Below are 11,413 nucleotides of genomic sequence, written 5' to 3'. Positions count from 1 at the left end.
TGAACTGTGTACTGTTCTTGAATGTACTTAGTAGGCTGCATGTATAATTAATAACAGACCATGTTCAGAAGTGTGCTCATATACAGTTAGGCCAACTGATTATATCCGAGTAATTAGGAACTGAAGAACTCAACAGGGTTATTAACAAAAATAATTAGTGTTTTCATAAGAATTACTGTGAATGCTTTGAAATCAATTTAGCATTTTTTTTGTCCAACTTTTCCTCCCTCACCGGTATGAGGAAACCCCACATCTACCTCTCTCTGAATGTATATACAGTAAGTACAGTATATGTGTGTATGAAATTGTAAGGGTATTCTGTCTGTCAGGGTTGGTAAACATTTATTCAAGCCCTCGGTATAATAACTCACTACTAAATTTTGCCTTTCATGCCAACTTTTTGGCCAGTTGTTAAGTTTCAATGAATCGACATTTACTGGACTTTACTATACTAGATACACATAAACGGGCTACTCTATTATAGGGGTGGGCAGTATGACCAAAATTCTATATCACAGTATTTTTCTAAATTCTCCCGGTTTCACAGTATTCAACGGTATTTTTTTCCCATGCATGAGTGGATGGTAACCACATTTTCCACAGCAATTACTGCAGTAGACTGGCTAAGAATAACCTGTTCCACTGTCATGAGAATTGTACATTGTACAAAAAAAAAACATTTTAATCAGCACACAAGTATTAATACAGGTGCATTGTTTTCAAGGGGGTGGCACTAATGAAGAGAAGGAATCACACTACATGACAGATGCAGTCAAAATATAAAGCCTTGTTATTGAACAAAATTTGCAAAAACTTAAACTATACTTTTGACAACATATTTTAAGCCATCCAAAAAGGCATTTAGACTTACTAAAATATCCAGAGTCTTAGAAAAGGAATAAAGAGTAAATATTTTTTGTAAACCAACTACACTTTTATGGAGGACTATTTCGGACAAAATTAAATAAATAAATAAATAAATGCACAAATAAATAAAAGTACTGTGAAATGTGAGCATAAATAAATAAATGTATCATAAAATTAAGCATTAATAAATAAATTTGTCATGAAATGAGAGCATAAATAAATGTATCATGAAATGAAGCCTTAATAAAAAAATGTATCATGAAATGAGAGCGTAAATAAATAAATGTGTCACGAAATATGTTTTTCGTTGCTTATTTATTTATTTTATTTTGTCCGTAACATTCCTGCAAATCGTCATGAAATACGACTTGAAATAAAACTGTCACTTTCACTCGTCAAAGTTGAGAGGGTGGGCTCTAACACGCCCTCTAGTTACTGATTGGTGAATCGATAGCACAAGAATTAATTAGAAAAATGCTTACTACTGCCGATGAAATGGATTCTGCCGAAGATATTACGTATTTCAGAGAGAAAACTGAAGATTTATCGGAAGAAATTACATGTTGGCGGCCCTTTTAGACTCCGATGTAGATGAAACTATTTTTGAAATTATCGAGGAAAAGGTCGAACGGACTCTACTACACTCCAGTTCAGGTGACACAGTTCCCTGCTCTGGACGTCCATCCTTTGACATTCCAGCTGAGTCAATAGAACACCTTCTGTTATGTGGTTTAAAAGTACGACAGATTGCAGATCTGTATGGTGTATTGGAGAAGACGATCACAAGGCGAATGAGCCAGTTTGATATACGGTAAGCTGCAACGGCTGTATTAGTTTAGGTACTTTGAAATGGAATGCCCAAAGCAGCTCCAACTAATATTTTGCACTGAGTAATTGACCCTTATTTTACGAGTATAAAGTCAGGTGCATATTCTCAGTTTTCAAACAACTTTGCCACTGATCAGAGCTGTAGAGTTGTTACGCATTTATTTATTAATTTAATTTTGTCCAAGATATTCCTTCATAATTGATCACATTGCAGAAGTTTGCTGCAAAAAAAAAAATCTTCAGTTCTCTCTCTGAAATACGTAATATCTTCGGCAGAATCCATTTCATCGGCAGTAGTAAGCATTTTTCTAATTAATTCTTGTGCTATCGATTCACCAATCAGTAACTAGAGGGCGTGTTAGAGCCCACCCTCTCAACTTTGACGAGTGAAAGTGACAGTTTTATTTCAAGTCGTATTTCATGACGGTTTGCAGGAATGTTACGGACAAAATTAAATAAATAAATAAATAAATAAGCAACAAAAAACATATTTCGTGACACATTTATTTATTTATGCTCACATTTCACAGTACTTTTTATTTATTTGTGCATTTATTTATTTATTTAATTTTGTCCGAAATAGTCCTCCATACACTTTCTGTTAATGTTAACAATCTCTGTCCACTGACACGTTAAAGTGACTTCTTAAACACCTTTACCATCATTAAACTGCATAATATTTAAACTAATAAATAATAACAATAAAATAAATAATAGTGCAACTTCCAGTAATACTATTACTTCAAGACTTCGAGCCCAGGTGCATTACACATTATTTACTAAATAAAAAAAAAGTAAAACAAGTGCAACTTGGTGATGACATTTTTACCAACTGAACCATCATTTAGGCAAATTGCATTAATATGGACCTTGCTTCATACTAAGCTATATACATAACTTATAAAACTGCAACTTGCATTTATAATGTTATTTGTGGTATAGCCCTACGGAATCGTCGGCCACAGTGAAGAAAAAAAAAATACGGACCCAGGGAAAAGAAAAAAACAAACTATATGTCGAGAATAAAGTCGACATATATAGACATATAGCCAAGTTTCCATCCAGTTTTTTGCGACGTTTTGTTATCGACAAGCAGAATATACGTAAAAAAATGTGCGAAATTTGCTCTCTCCAGCCTGTTTCCACCCAACTGGCTTTTTATCGATAAAATGGCGTGCGTGATGACGTCATCCCCTCCAAACCGAACTGTCGCATAAGTTTTGTTGTATCGCGAAAAAAAAATCTGCACTTGAGCCGTTTCCATACATAATTTTGTGTATGTCGCAAATTATCTACCTTTTGTTTTCCACGTTACACCCCCTCCACTAAACAAAGAAATTGAGAGATTATTCAGACAGTTTTTTTTATTTGCCAGCTTACTGTTATTTCAGTTTCACAAATAATTGGAATTGTACATAATATCCGAAGACGACAGCAGAATGAAGCAGTTGCTTGTCTGATAGCCCTAGAGCTCGAAGAAAGTACCCCAGTGCGGGTATGGGAGAGACGACGGAATAAGACCTTCTGGAAGGAGGTGGTGGGGAGACACTTCACAGAAAATCTCTGGCTGCAATATTTTAGAATGACACGGCCGATGTTTGAGATGATGTGTGGATTCATCAGTCCTGTCACCGACCACCGGTTCCAACCCCAAAGCGGATTGCCATCGCCCTTTACAAGCTGGCAACCTGCGCCGAGTATAGAGTAGTTGGAGAAACTTTCGGGGTTAGTAAAACTACCGTCAATCGATGTGTATATGCTGTGTGCGCCGCAATTAAAGAAAAATTAATTCGGCATTATATCAGACTTCCGACTGTAGCGGAGGCCAATGAAATTGCATATCGCAATTCCTTGGTGCATCTTGTGCCACAGATTTACAGTGTGCTGGATGGCACGCATGTGTCTATTCTTCCCCCGACGGAAGGCTACCGCGATTACATTAATCGCAAAGGGTGGCCATCTATTGTTCTCCAGGCCCTTGTTGATGACAGGTACATGAAACGAGACATTTGCGTTGGCAATCCTGGAAGTGCCCATGATGCAGCTGTGTTTGCAGCATCGGATCTATACAGGTGAGCCTACCTTTCAACATCCCTTCTCAGTGCGATAACAACTGAATTAGTACTGTAACCTGCTTCCCTTAAGGTTTTTAATTAAAACTGACATTTGAATTAATACAAAATAACGACGTTTAATCAAAAAAAACTAAAGTTAATATTAATGAGAGAATTTCTCATATATGCTAAAACATCTGCCATTTAATAATAAGAAAAAAATGTTTAGATAATGAAACACACGGTTTATTAAATATTTTGACTGGCACAGTAAATTACCTTTGCGGTTTTTGTATTATTTAGACATCCTGAGAGACACCCCCAGGCTACAGTTGATGTGGAGGGAGTTAAGGTACCCCTTTTAGTAGCAGGAGACCCACCCTATCCGCTACTGCATTGGCTGATCACGAGAAATAACGAGTCTCTTCATCAGAACATGTGAACCGCTCCGCTATTCTCGTTTTGATTGCACGTGATGAAAATGTATCATGTGACACATTTATTTGCGTTAAAGCCCTTTTTTCCGATAAAAAGTGTTTCCAATGTAGTTTTTGCGACATCTGAAGTATCGATATGGAATTTATGCGCTAAAGTTAAACGGAAAAATATTATGTCGACATGTACAACATTTTATCGATAATTAGCATTTCCTTCAGCTAAAATTTGAAGCGCTAAATATTTTTTCGCAAAAACTCCTTGGATGGAAACCTGGTTAAGTGTTTAATTTACTAGATTTTCTCAAACCCCGTCATAAGTTAATGTAGCACATTAAATGCTTTGTGTTAAGTTTTCCCCGACCCAGCTGTTAATCACTACACGCTTCTTAAACTGACTTCCTCCGCACTAAGAGGCGGCGCCGGCAGCGATCACCGCACAGAATCCTTTCACTTCATGATATTCCTGCTCTCTGAAAATTTAGAATGCTAAGATATATACTTGATATCATTTTCATGATGAAATGCATTAAAGCCTGTATTAAACATGCACAGTGGTGTGGCTGTAGTGCTGCTCCCTCGCCGTAAGGGGTCCCCAGATGTACGTTCAGTGTAGAGAACTTTATGGCAGGTGTGACGAGGCTCCAAAATCTGGATGTATGGATGAGTATCGCACAGGTTAACTTAAAGGGACTGGGCGGTCTGTTGGTCTGGAATCCCTACAGATTTTATTTTTTTTCTCCAGCTTTGGAGTTTTTTTTTTGTTTTTTCTGTCCACCCTGGCCATCGGACCTTACTTATTCTATGTTAATTAATGTTGACTTATGTTTATTTTTTATTGTGTCTTCTATTTTTCTATTCTTCATTTTGTAAAGCACTTTGACATACATTTTTTTGTATGAAAATGTGCTATATAAATAAATGTTGATTGATTAATTGATTAAATATTGTGTTCGTGATCTGGTGGTCGGAGACACGAACACAGAATTCAATGCATGTTCTTCTGAGCGGGCTTTATTTATTGCATGCGTGCTGTCTGTCTGACGTACTAAACCTTCAGCTCCTATCCTTCCTTTTTCTTTCTCCACAAAAGCAATCACCACATGATAAGCGTCTTTGTGAAATGAAAACTACTGTAGTTAAAAACTTAGACCACGAAGTGTTCAAATCTTCGTTATACATGTTTAATTGTGCCTTCCATTCAAGGTTGTGCCCATCCTAGAAAGCATTGTGTGTGAGAAGCAGGAGCAAATCCTGAACGCCAGCACATCGCAGGGTGAATACGAGCAACACATACACTAGCAGGGTCAATATAGCATAACAAAACCCCACATCCTACATGGCTTTGAAAGGAAACTGAAGCACGTCAAGTAAACCCACCAGAAAAAGATGCAAATTCAAGGTAGGGAACACCCGAGACCACCTTGATGCCAGGCAGCAGTGCAACCTCCATGCCACCGTGCCCCCAGATGATTAATACATGCTTCAATGCATTTCATCATGAAAATTATACCAAGTATTTATCTTAGCATTCTAAATGTTCAGGGAGCAGGAATATCATGAAATTAATGTATTCTATGTGATGCCTGCGCCTCCTCAGTACAAGAGGAAGTCAGTTTAAGAAGCACGTACCGATTTAACATGACTCAGGGAACACTTAACACAAAGCATTTAATGTGCTATATAACTTATGATGGAGTTTCAGAAAATCTAGTAAATTAAATATTCATTTTACGATGAAGTTTAGTTTATGATTTTCTAGTTTAATGACACATTACGAGAATAAAAGTCAATGTGTCGACTTTAATCTTGACATAAACGGCGAGAATAAAGTCAACATGTCAACTTTATTCTCGTCATAAGTTTTAAGATTAAAGTGGAAATGTTGAGAATAAAGTCAACATGTCGTCACACTATTACACAGTACCCAGGTACATTACACTGTATTGAAAAAAAATAAAACAAGTACAACTTGGCTTGCAGTACTGTATTATAGAAACAGTATTCACACATTTGAACTTAATGGTCCCCATCCGACCTTTTAAAACCGAAGTATCTCCAGGCAACGGACGTCACTCCTTTTTTCGGCAAAAGTTCTTCTCTGTCATCATGTTCAACTTTATCGTCAGCTGCAGCTTCAGTTTCGGAATGTTCTCTGTCCATTTTCATTGCGCAATACCTCCACTAACACGTGTACTCCGTTGCAGGCCTGTTTAGCGATGTAGCAGTGAAAAAGAGCCACAGCACAACACCTCCACTAAAGCACGTACTCCTTTGTATGTGATTAACGGTGTGTCTTGAACAGTTTCTCGCTGTGCCACGTTCCGAACGTCGTTTAGGCAATTTAAACCGGTGTTGCGGTATAAAAAAAATCCATATCATAACAAAAATAAAAAACGGTTTTCAGTATGAACCAGTATACCTCCCAGCACTACTGTATTATTATTACTAGTGATCCCTTTACACAGGACCAGCACTGTTAGAACATTCAGTGACTCGGGCTTTTGTTTAATGTTTCCTCACATTCTTGCATTCCTTTGTCTTTTGTCATTTTTTCTGTCATTTTGGACTTCCACATTACACCGCCTTTGAGTGCTTTTTCCATTTCCTTTTATTTGAGGACCACACAGACATATAAGCAGTATCAGCAACTCCTTATTTTTACCGTCCATTACAGTCTCTATTGCTACTCCTCCATGGCTTGGTGCTATGTGTTCAAAATTCATATTCAAGTTTAGCATCATACTAGTGAACTACACCCACTTCAATTGCCTTTTACTGGAGGACCAGAGGGCCGCGTCTTCCACTTGTATGACATACTATTTGAGTCGTGTTGATGTCTAGTTATGGAAGACATCGAGTTTTTCGGGGTTTCCCCTATTGTTGACCTATATATATATTTAAAAAAATAAATTTTGGACCATATTTTGTACCGGACATTACACCCTTTTGATAAAAAAGTAAACCAATATGTGTCCACAGCAAAAATGTTCAGTTGGACATGAAGTTGTGCATGCCACCTCAACCGACCCCAGGAGTTCACCCCCTAATGGGATACGAGGGGTCAAAATTGTTCCTCTTCACGAAAACTTTGACAAAATCTGTTAAATAGGCACGTCAAGTGTTGTTTAATGTTTTTTTGAGGTTGCTGATCAAGATTGTGATGTTTTTGTTACTTGATTCTTTACCGGGTGGCACAGTGGCACAGTGGTAGCGCTGCTGCCTCGTAGTAAGGAGACCTGGGTTCATGTCCCGGGTCCTCCCTGCATGGAGTTTGCATGTTCTCCCCATGTCTGCATGGGTTTCCTCCCACAGTAGGTGCATTGACAATCCTAAATTGTCCCAGGTGTGTGTGTGTGTGTGTGTGTGTGTGTGTGTGTGTGTGCCCTGCCCTGTGCTGCCTGGGATTGGCTCCAGCATACCCCCGTGAGCCTGTGTTAGGATATAGCGGGTTGGATAATGGATGAATGGATTCTTTACTGGCAGTCATACCACACTAAGAACCCCTCCCAGAAGATTAAATATGACAAATTTCAAAAATAAGCATGTTGGGTATCATTTTAGATTATTTCAAGGTCAGTGATTATGAATCTGACATTATTAATAATTTTTGGTCCTTTACTAAGAATCTCACTCTCTATGGGCATCTATCAGAGGGTGACAACTGACAAACGTCTATTACAACTGAGAATATTTCAACTTTAAACATTTTAATATTTCAAATATCTGACACAACTATTCTTGTTTATCATGTACTTCTACTTCAGCAAGTAAATCATGACATTTCTTATGAGTGCCCTGAATGAAGGCGGTTTACGTTCATTCAGACTTTCACTGATACAGTTCAAAGCAGCTATAATCATTTCGTTTCAGGGGTAGGCACGCTGAACATGGTGGTCACACAGACTCAACTCATTAGTGCTGGTGGATGGCACATTCAGATTCCCCCCCTGCAATCGGACACAGTGTTTTCACGGTCAAGCAAATCAAAAGTCGGATTTTTCCAAGCAGGATTCCAACAGCCTGGTGCCCTCTGAGGAGTTGCTTCCTGCCTTGGGCCCACTACCTCCAGGAGAGGCTTCAAAACCCTGCTGCCTCAATTTGATGATGTGGATTTAAGAACGTGTGTATTTGTATTGCACCAGAATTTGCAGTCAAGGTCTAAGTGTAGGCAAGGCTGTAACTTGGATTTCAACTTTGGACTTAATCAAAATAAAAAGCCCATCAGCCAGAAGTTGGTGTTCAGTTTGGACCTTTTGAGGGCAGACCTTTGTGTGGAACGAGACCTTTAGTTATGGACCAACAGTCCTTCCATTGTTTCACCATTTTTAGATGGAGAGAACTTTATTGTTCCCTGGGGTCTTTATTGTTCCTTGCAAGCAGCTTTTTCTTATTAAATGGGGTTGCCATTCTGACACCCAACACTCTAAAGGTGGCCCACCTCACTTCTTACATTGTTTATAAAGTTTTCTTGATTTAAATACGATGGCTGATTCAAAAGTAATGAGTCTGATTTTTTTATTTCGAATCAGATGACTCCACAGTCTCAGAACATTTGTCTTTTTTGAAGTAGCATCCTTCACATTGAATACATTTTCACAACATTTCAAAAATGATTCAGAGACAAGTAACAGGTAGTTTTAGCGACATAGTCATCATCTGAGGAGATCTTCTGTACACGTAGTTGTGTTTTTTTTTCTTCAGTTGTTTCATTTTCCTAAGATTAATACAAAATTCAATCACACACCTCTGCCATTCTCTCACAGGAATGTCTTCTTCATATGCCATGACGACATGTGTGTGGTGCTTCCACTCATTGTGACAGAGCGCTGAAGAATACAGCCATCCAACTGCAGGCTCACACCCGTCAATGTCTACCTCCACGGAAGAGAAACCGTGACAGCGTAGTTGGTTTTCAATCAGCCCTCGTATATTTGTATGGGGGACGTTACATTAACGTTTATCTTCAAAATTGCATTGAAATCAACTTTGTCTTTATTAAGAAATAATAAGAAAGGATAACAACTTTTCAGTTTTACAACATATTGAAACAATTTTGTTAAATTTAAAAAGACAAAATAAACTTAGCGTGTCCGATAACTTTATACTTAAACGTATTTTGGCGAAATGAACCGCACAGTGTCCAGCGACTTTATACTTGAATGCATTTTAGCAGAGTGCAATTTTGTGAAATGGTATGCGTAATGAAATCCACTGTTTTGATTATCACTACTTGCACTACTTCTGTTCATCCGCCATGCATGTGATTACAAGCCCTAATTATTTTTCAATGTACAGTAGATAAATTGCTGCACATCAGGTTTTATTGAAATTATGTTGCTACTCTATTCTATTTCCTTTTCTCTGCATTTTACATTAGAGAAGCATATCATCACTAGATGATATAAGCGTGACCAACAACAACATTTATTTATATAGCACATTTTCATACAAAAAAATGTAGCTCAAAGTACCCAAATATTTTTTATTTCTAATTTTTTTATACAAAGCCATTGTATATGAATTTTCAGGGAACATTTTATTACTTATAGCAGACTACAATATACAGTACAGAAGAAAAGAATATTAACATGATCCGCTATTAAAATAATGATTGAACAGAAACAAAAAGTGTCTCAAAACTGTTTCCTATACATGGCTGAAAATGGTTTTATTCACTTAATAATAGAATAAATGGAAACATAATGTAATAAATGGTCATTCTTCTTTCATGCAGCCTTATAAGTACTGTATGATACAGGACCCAGGAGCACAGAGATAGGCGCAGTTCTGGAACCTTTCACAACAAAGGCAATCTGAAACAGAAAATTGTAAGTATGTCAGTGTTATTACTTCTTAATATACCCAGGATGCATTAAATGGTTTGAAAGATTATTATTCCTCATAAAGATTTGTCCCATTCACTGCACATAATCCTTTATATTTGGTTTGTAAGAATATAAAAATGCAGCGTTAAAAATGGTGAACTTATTATTCAATCAACTTACATTTTAAGCACAAAGTTGGCTAAAGTGAATGGCATGATACTGAAGAACAGTGTATTCTTACTACCTCTGTTATTTACTGAATTATCTGCCATTTAAATCCACAGATAGGTAATAATTTGCTTAGGCATGCCTATGTGTCCCTTCTCAGTGCTCTAATCCATATATTTAGTTACTTCTTATGCTATGAGTGTTCTGGGATGTCAAATATTATTTTACTGGTTAGTTTTCTAAAAATGCCAGTCCGTCACCTACAGCTACAGTAAAACACAATGCCTTTAAGAGCAAAATACAATGGGTCACCTGACAGGATTGACAACAGGAAATAAATTGCTTTATGGTGCTACTTTGTTCAGCTGTTCTGACTCTCTAGTCATTAGAAACCATTAATCTCACTTATGAAAGTAGTCATTTCCAGTTAAAGTAGATTAACAAATGCAAGAGAGAAATAGTACAAGTAACTTTTCTTTTATTTGATTTATAACAAAATGACTCTCATTAAACACAAGCAGAAACACACAGTATACCCTCAAGCACTGTTTTGATATACACTATCAAGCTTCTAAAACAATTGTTGATGCTTACTGGACATTTCAACACATTTTGTTCAAATGCTTTTACTGTTTTACTCTCATATCAATTAAAGTTCGGAGATGTTGTTAAACATTCTCTATGGAGTTAAGTTGAGATTCTGATTTTACGATGATCATAACATAGCTGAAAGTTGATTTTAGTATGGTGTCCGTTATCTGTGTTAATCAAAGTCTATTTTCACATTTTAAAATTACAATTTTTATCGTAAAATTATCTTGTTGTTTTTTTTGCAATGTGTAATTCACCTAGATGTCTACCTACTAGAAAGAGAGAATATCTTACTAGTAGTTTCCAAAATATCCGCATTGAATGCCAATGCCTATGTGCAATGGTGACTTCTGAAAAAACTGGCCTCTCTTTATCAAACAAGTTGGTGCAGTACTTATTCTCACAACCTTCACAAACAGTTTGACCAATGTCCAATGATAACTGCCTTAGAAATTGTTAATTTTAATGTAACCAGGATTTCTACAGTCTGTTACATTTAGTCATGGGACCAGGCCTATTGATTTTGCAAAAGTTGTGCACGAGTAATTTTTAATATGCATAATTTAATTAAATATGCAAGTATAGACATACGGAGACACACAAGATTGCTTGTCCTCTCAGAGCATAGGCTTGATGATGAAGA

The 11,413-nt window shown here is 37.0% G+C and overlaps 1 pseudogene; it reads right to left on the bottom strand.

The window, feature by feature from the left end:
• Positions 1-9,835: 9,835 nt before the first annotated feature.
• Positions 9,836-11,413, bottom strand: part of LOC120535396 — a 33,747-nt pseudogene continuing 32,169 nt past the window's right edge.

The sequence above is a fragment of the Polypterus senegalus genome, chromosome 9 (assembly GCF_016835505.1).
Source record: "Polypterus senegalus isolate Bchr_013 chromosome 9, ASM1683550v1, whole genome shotgun sequence".
NCBI classification, from domain to species: domain Eukaryota; kingdom Metazoa; phylum Chordata; class Cladistia; order Polypteriformes; family Polypteridae; genus Polypterus; species Polypterus senegalus.
The sequence above is the reverse complement of the archived record's forward strand: the minus strand, read 5'-3'. Positions and strand labels throughout refer to the sequence as shown.